Consider the following 8,231-nt stretch of genomic DNA (forward strand, 5'->3'; position numbering starts at 1 on the left):
TGAATTAATATAACTAGTTTATTTTTAGTAAATGTTTAGTTGAACTAGTTGAATTAATATATATATATATAGAACTAGTTCATTTTTAGTAAATGCTTAGTTGAACTAGTTGAATTAATATATAGAACTAGTTTATTTTTAGTATATGCTTAGTTTGGACTAGTTGAATTAATATAACTAGTTTATTTTTAGTAAATGTTTAGTTAAACTAGTTGAATTAATATATATATAGAACTAGTTTATTTTTAGTAAATGCTTTAAACTAATTGAATTAATATAACTAGTTTATTTTAGTAAATGCTTAGTTGAATTAATAGAAGTAGTTGAATTAATTGAATTAGTAAGTGATTAATATTTCGCCTAATATGAACATAGAAAATGTTGTCTAACGACGGAAAAAATTTCATTATGTGCGAATACTGTGAAGACCAGCGCGGCCAGTGCGACAGAAATTTCCTTGTTGATGGTAGGCGATTCAGCATCAAGCTGGATGAGACTTTCGAATTCGATACAGTAAGTCACAACGACAAAGTCTGTTTTCGTAATTAAGCATGACTTATATATGCTTCATTTGCCTGACTTATAATTTTTAATTTTCACTATTCTACTAGCGCATCCCGTGCCATACAAGAATTTTTGTCTTGGATAAGATAGGTTTCAAAGATATGAAAACTATGGAGGTAAAGAGAGCTTACCTGAAAACTGAGCATGATGGTTATACTTTCAACGTCAAAGTATACAATACACACACGTACACATATTTTGAATGCAAAACTTGGCAAGCACTATGCAAGGCTTATGCATTTGAGCCTGGTATGGTTATCACCTTTGATATTCGTCCGGAAGATGATATTGAAGGTAATAGAGACATATGGGTCGATGTGCAGACGCCTCCAGTTCTACCATTATGTGAGTTCTTCTCAACTATATATTTGTCTTTGATATTGCTTATTCAAAAATAACTGATAACTAATTTCTATTGACAGCTTATCTCCATTGAACCAAACATGTCCGGCGCTTGGTAGACAGGACCTACTACTGTCCCGGAGCTGAACTAAACTGCGAGGAGATAAGTCATTATGTTTCATGGCTTGAGGATCTTCATACTGTCAAGACAAATTTTCTTCCTGCACTTAGAAATGTTAGTACTCAAAATGTGCGACCAATAGTGATGGTATTGAACTACGGTCAAATCTATTTAGGAATGATGGTAAGATATTTACTATTTGTCCTCAGTGCATATTTTGCATATATAATTTTTTTGCTAAACTTTCATTGCTAAGTATATTAATTAAGTACTATACAATGTTCTTCAACAGGGACTCCCAATGACAGTTGTGCCTCAGGGGATCGAGACTAAAGGTCAGATGTCAATTGTTAGCTTACGGCCAAGATATCCTGCATTGCACATGAATGCATTCAGGATTTCTAGAAGCGATGAATGCTTAATAGTGAAAGATTGGAGGAAAATTGTTAATGATCGCAGAAAAGTACTAGGGGGCAGCAATGAGAAGCGCAGCCCACGATTAGGAGACAGGTTCATCGGCATGCTCCAGTATGATCAATCAGGAGAGCTATACATGTTCTATGCTATTTTACCAGAGAGAGTAGCTAGCAGGAGTGATTTAGCTAGTTCTTCATGCTGCTCTTAACTAGTACTTGTCCTTTCATGTCCGTGTTCTTCGTTCTGAACTTAAGTGATTTGCTTTTGTGGTGTTATATATATGAACGCTTATAATATCATGACAATCATGTTGAACTCGATCGATAATATTTTTGCTTCTGGTACAAGTGAATGTTTCTTCTTTAAGCTAGTAGTGCTGGTGGTGATTAGATAGCTAGTTAATTATTATATCATTTAATGAAAGAAACCGTAGATTAGTTTCAGCTGGATGAATCCTACCTAGCTAAGTGATCAAGTATATGCCATATCCGTATATATTATATAGTTGATCAAGTATAATATGGATATGGCATATACTCTAGCTAGCTAGCTAGCTATATATAGAGATATCCAATAATGCATCCAGTCAAAACTAATCCGTGGTACTTTCACCTAATGATTTAACAACTCATTATAATGTAAAACAATCACTAAATTAAATTGAAAACACAAAATTAAAGAAAATTTAAAAAAACACCCAAACATTTAGTACCGGTTGGTGTTACCAACCGGTACTAATGCCCTCCACGCAAACGGGCTTCGCTCGTGCCACGTGGTGGCACTTTAGCGCCGGTTCATGACGAACCGGTACTAAAGGCCGGGGACCTTTAGTCCCCACTCTTTAGTGCCGGTTGGCGAACCGGCACTAAAGCCCGTTACGAACCGGCACTAAAGGCCGGTTCTGCACTAGTGGAAGTAGCGAGCTTGCAACACTTGTGCGCAAAGAGAATCCGGGAATTGAACAAGTCTCCAGATTTGTCTAGATAGCATTGCAATGTTAAATCCATGCATATCACAGAAACCGAGGCCTCCATGTGCCTTGGACTTAGTAAGTTTCTTCCAACTAATCCAGTGTGTAGTGTGCTCATTATCCTGCTGGCTCCACCAATAATTTCCCACCAGCGCACTGAGCTCTTCACAAAGTCAAGTAAAAGCAGGACATTACGAACGTAGGGATGGCTTGAGCTACGGTTGTGACAAGGGTTTCCTTCCCTGGTTTAGCGATCAGTCTCTCCTTCCACTCATACACCCTTCCAGCCATGGCCCCCTTCACAAAGGCGAATGCTTTCCTTCTCGATTTACCCACATGCATTGGCAGCCCAAGATACTTTTGATTCGAAGATTCACTTTGGATTTGTAGAGCGTCCTTTACAACAACTTTCACATCTTCTTTGGTATTGGGGCTAAACATAACTGCTGATTTTTCCACTTTAATGCATTGCCCCGAGCAATCCTCGTATAGATCCAATATTTGACGCAAAGTAACTGCTTCCTCCTGCCTGGCCCTCATTAGCAGAACTGAATTATCTGCAAAGAACAGATGCGCGATCACCAGCGCATTTTGACGGATCTTGACCCCGCTGATCCTCCTGGACTCCTCAGCCTCATGTAGAAGAGCATATAGCCCTTCGGCACAAATTACAAAGAGATAAGGTGATGTCGGGTCCCCTTGGCGTAGACCGCGTGAAGGAGTAAACTGTTTGGTTAGTTCTCCATTTACTTTTATCTGGTAACGAACAGATGAAACACAGTGCATGACAGGATCAACCCATCGCGACCCAAACCCAAGTTTATTCAACATGGCTCTTAGAAAGTCCCATTCCACCCTGTCATATGCCTTGCTCATGTCCGCTTTTACCGCTGCAATTCCTTCCTTCCCTTTTTTCTTGTTAAGTAAGTGATGTGACACCTCATAAGCTACTAGGACATTGTCAGTGATGAGCCTTCCGGGGACGAATGCACTTTGGTTAAGGGAGATGATTTCCGGCAACACTAACTTCAAACGGTTTGTGATAACCTTGGAGACTAGTTTATAGATCACGTTGCATAGACTAATCGGCCGGAGATCCTTGATCCTGCTAGGGTTCTTCACTTTTGGGATTAACACCACTACAGTATCATTCCAACCCTCAGGTATAGCCCCTCTATTGAGCACCGCGAGCACCTTATCAACAACTTTGTCTCCCATAAAATGCCAATGTTTCTTATAGACAATTGAGGGCATGCCATCCGGACCCGGAGCTTTAAGATCTCCAATATGATCAAGCGCCGCCTTGATTTCCTCTCTGGTAACCTCCGCTTCCAGCATAGCTCGCATTTGCTCAGTCACCCGAGGCTGAACCTTACTAATGAGATCAGCCAACCGACGCCCTCCTGTAGAGGTGAGGAGGTCCTGAAAATAAGAACAAATGTAAGTATTAAGTTCCTTCCCTTCCTTCACTTCTACTCCATCTTCCTTCATCAACTTCTTAATTCTGTTCGCTTTCCTCTTAGTTGAAGGTACTGCCATAAAGTATTTGGTACTCTTGTTGCCATCACGCAACCAGGAAATATGCGAGTGTTGCTTTGCTTTGGTATTCTTCTTAGTTTCCAGCTCCTCCACCACACATCGAAGCCTAGCTTCCTCCCTAATCTTCTCTTCAGACACCAGCGCCCGCATACAAGACTCCAAGGCGGTACGTGCTTTTTCAATCGGCCCTCTAGCTCGCCAACCACCTCCTTCCCCCAGCGCTTCATTCTCCCTACCACACTCCGAAGGGCAATAGCAACATCTCCTCTTCCCTCCAGGCATCCCTCCTCCCAAGCTCCTTGTACTTCACACTACAGCCTTCCTCCCGTAGCCACCACGCCTCAAAACGGAATCCCCTATCCCCTCCTCCTCCTCCTCTTATGTTTCCTCCATCTGTAGACACGATAACTGGTCTATGATCAGAGTGACGAGGGTTCCCATTGAGAACTATGAAGTCAGGAAACCGCTGACACCACATAGCATTGGCAATAGCTCGATCAAGGCGTTCACATATGTATGTCTGCAATTCTTTACTGTGATTCCTCCAAGTGAACTTGTCACCCTCGTACCCTAGGTCGCACAGATCACAAACTTGCAAGGCCTCCCTAAAATTGTCCATTAACCGTTGTGCCCTGTCTGCTCCATCGATCTTTTTGTCCCCAGATAGGATCTCGTTGAAGTCACCCAAACAAAGCCAGGGCCTGCCCTGTTGGTGCTGCTGGCCAAGAAGCCGCAATATTCTCCAAGTCTCCGTCTTCCGTTCTGCTTCGGATTCGCCATATATCCCAGTAAACCGCCACACTCTCCCATCCTCCTCAGTAACATCTACATCAACATGTCTCCTCCCGTATGACCTCAGAGACACATCCACCCCTCTCCTCCAAAACAATGCAACTCCTCTGCTCCGACCCACCGGGTTCCACGCGGTCATGTGTGCAAGACCCAGCATCCACCGAAACTTATCTAGCTCTCTCTCTCTCTGACAACTTCGTCTCCGCCAGAAAGAGAACATCAGGCTCCTCCATCCTCCCCAAGTCGAGGAGACAACGAACTGCCAGGCCGTTCCCGAGCCCCCGGCAGTTCCATCCGACGAGTTTCATTGATCCGGCCGGGGCTGCTCTGGCAGCCCGGCCGATATGACATTTGTAACCCCCACCTCCTGGACATTTGGCACCACTACTGCATCAGTAGCCACCTCCACCGGCTTACCCTTCTTTCCTAGCTACTCTACTTCCTCCTCGTCCACTCTTCCACGCTTCTGACCTAACACTTCCTCCCGTGCCTCCCTTGCCTTCTCATCCTCCACACCATCTCTATCCCTCCCTTTCTTTCTGTAGCGTCTTCTTCCTGAGTGTTTGCTGGTATTCGTGCCCTCCCCAGCGACATCACCCTTTCCTTTGTGGTCTACTCTGTCATCCTGATCCTTCTTGCCCAACATGGCTTGAGCAACAATTGAGCCACTCTCTTTTAGTACAGGCCCGACAGTGGCATTAGCGATCCCAGCACTCAACACAAGTTTCTTGGGCATGCCTGATCTCCTGGATGGGGCATCAATCTTTATAGCTGGGCTCGTAACCTCTTCTCCTTTATCATTCCCTTCCGCCCTCCTTTGATCAGACCGGGAGTCACTTTTCCTCCATGACAAACTGTCGCTTCCATTGCTAGATCGCCCACTTGATCGGCTAAATCCATAATCCCTAGCGCCCCCCGGTCGCCCACTGCCTCTCCTCCAGTGCCTATCCTCTGACAAGCTTCTACGTTGCCCTAGATTAGCCCGTAGCCACCTGCCAAACTGAGGTTTCTCTCCTTTCTTTAGCTTGGTAGCACAATCCTTCTCCCCATGGCCGATAACACCACACGTGTAGTAGAAATCCGGGAGGAACTCATATTCAAAACGACACCAGTCACCTCCGTCCTCCTCCTCTCCACTCACCATGGCAGTCCTTCCAGAATCTTTCCCTTCCGCTTTCTCTATGTCATCTTCCTCTAAAGTGAACCCTCTCTTGATGGGTTTATCAATATTCATCCTGATCTTGACATGCATAAATCTGCCAATGGCATTCCCATCCACACCAGTATCCGCTTCCACGAATTGCCCCACAATATTCCCAATGTCCTCTGCAGATTCCTCATTCATCATACCGAGGGGTAGATTATAAACCCTAACCCAGATCGGAATGTTGTTGAACACATAATACTCCGGCCTCTTCGTTGCCACATAATCCTCCACCACCACCAACTCCTTGTCGAACATACATGGCCCATCCTCAATAGCCTTATGTTTCCTGGCCTCCTGGTAGAAGGTGAAGAGGAACTGGTTCACCCCAATCTCTTTACACCCGATCCCCTTAATCGGGCACCAGACCTTGCCCAGAGACAGGCATATCGCATCCGGGTGTGCCAGCTTCTCAGACATAACTTTGCCTACCGCCTTCACCTCTGATTCCTTTCCCTTCTCCTTGGCTGAGTACCGGATCTTGACGCCCTTCCTCTCTTCCTCCGACAACCGCAACCCCTTCAGCATCCCCGCCACACCTTCCATCCCCCGAGCACCACGTGATCAGCAGACCGCGCCTCCTCCTAGGGTTATCCGTGTTTTACGACCGCGTGCCCTAGGGAGCACGCGGAAGGCCCTTTGGTGGAAGGGACGAGACGGGAGGACTGCACGGGACGACGGTGGCGCCGCTCTGGAAGCGCCGGCAAGGAAACGCAGGAACCCTAGCGTAGCCTACCCAGAACGGGATCACCTCTGCAATCGTCGGACCGAAATGCTAACCGTCACCACGTGGGATGGACCAGTTAAATCTACATCTATACATACTAATAAAAGAAATAGATATTCTTAGTCTGTCATGCTATTTTGTAGAAAACCCCCTAATGTTCTGACATTAAACCCGCAGTACATATCAAATGTTTTTAAAAATACTCATATCTTTTAAACCGTAACTCCAAATTTAACATATTATATATGGAATTTGATTAGAAAATTATGTAGAATCTAAATATGATGTTATTTTACATGTTAACAATTTAAAGAAATGCTTATCCGTCTTTTTTTCATACTGGTACTGATTCAGATTGGGGATGAACACCTCAGCAAAATCAGGCTCAAGTAGTTCCTCATAAGTCAGGTGCAGAGTCTCGGAAATCCAAATCGATGCCCAGGCTCATCTACTCCCGGTCAGAAAAATATCAAAGCAAATACTAGAAAAATTCAAAAAAAATCCATTTTTTTGTGTGATAGATAATTTGATGCGTGAAGTCCGGTCCAAATTTCAACTCATTTGGTTATCTGAGTAGCTCTCGGAAAAAAGACAAATCGGGTCAAAACATTGCGTGAACAGTAAACTTTTTTACAGACCCCGATTTTGTCTTTTTTGCAGAGAGCTGCTCAAATATCCAAATGAGTTAAATTTTGCAGTGAATCTCATGCATCAAATTATCTATCACCCAAACAAATTTAGATTTTTTTAAAATTTTCTAATATTTGTTTTGATTTTTTCGTCAGCACGGTGCAGCTGAGCCCGGGAGCAGAAACGCTGCACTCAGGTTCTGTTGGCATCTTAACTACCCGATACGCCATGGCTATTTCTCGTCCGCTGCGAGACAAGAGGTCTCTCTCGCCATCAGCGATCCTGGAACGGGCCGGTCGAGGTAGTGGTTTTTCTGTGTTCGCAGGAACACTTTTCTGAATGGTACGAAACATCTTTCGAAACTACATGATTTTTTTAATTTGCACATTTTTTTAAATGTCATGTACATTTTTATGAAATGTGTGAAATTTTTTGTTAAATGTAATGAACATTTTTTTGAATGGTACATTTTGTTTTTGAAACTACATGATATTTTATGTTGTATCACAAACCTTTTTTGAATGATACAAACATTATTCTAAACTACAAACATTTTTTTACTTGTATAAACATTTTTTGGCATTGCATAAGCATTTTTTAATGGTGCAAAACAACTTTTTTCTAAATTATGTGAACATTTCTTTTTTTACCTTGTATTAACATTTTTTAAATGTCACAAAGATATTTTTGAAACGCGCATATATCTTTTACTGTCACGAACATTTTTTTGAATGCTAATTACATTTTTAAAAGTTGTCTGGACTTTTTTTGACAGTGCACACACATTTCTTAAATGAGTGATTGATTTTTTTAGTTATAATAATATTTGAGTCATAGGAAAAAATGTATTGTTAAAGGGGGTCTAGGTGATGCATATATCATATTTCCGAAGTGATGCTCAAACCTATACACACCTTACCGCTTC

The sequence above is a fragment of the Triticum dicoccoides genome, chromosome 5B, assembly GCF_002162155.2.
Source record: "Triticum dicoccoides isolate Atlit2015 ecotype Zavitan chromosome 5B, WEW_v2.0, whole genome shotgun sequence".
NCBI lineage: Eukaryota > Viridiplantae > Streptophyta > Magnoliopsida > Poales > Poaceae > Triticum > Triticum dicoccoides.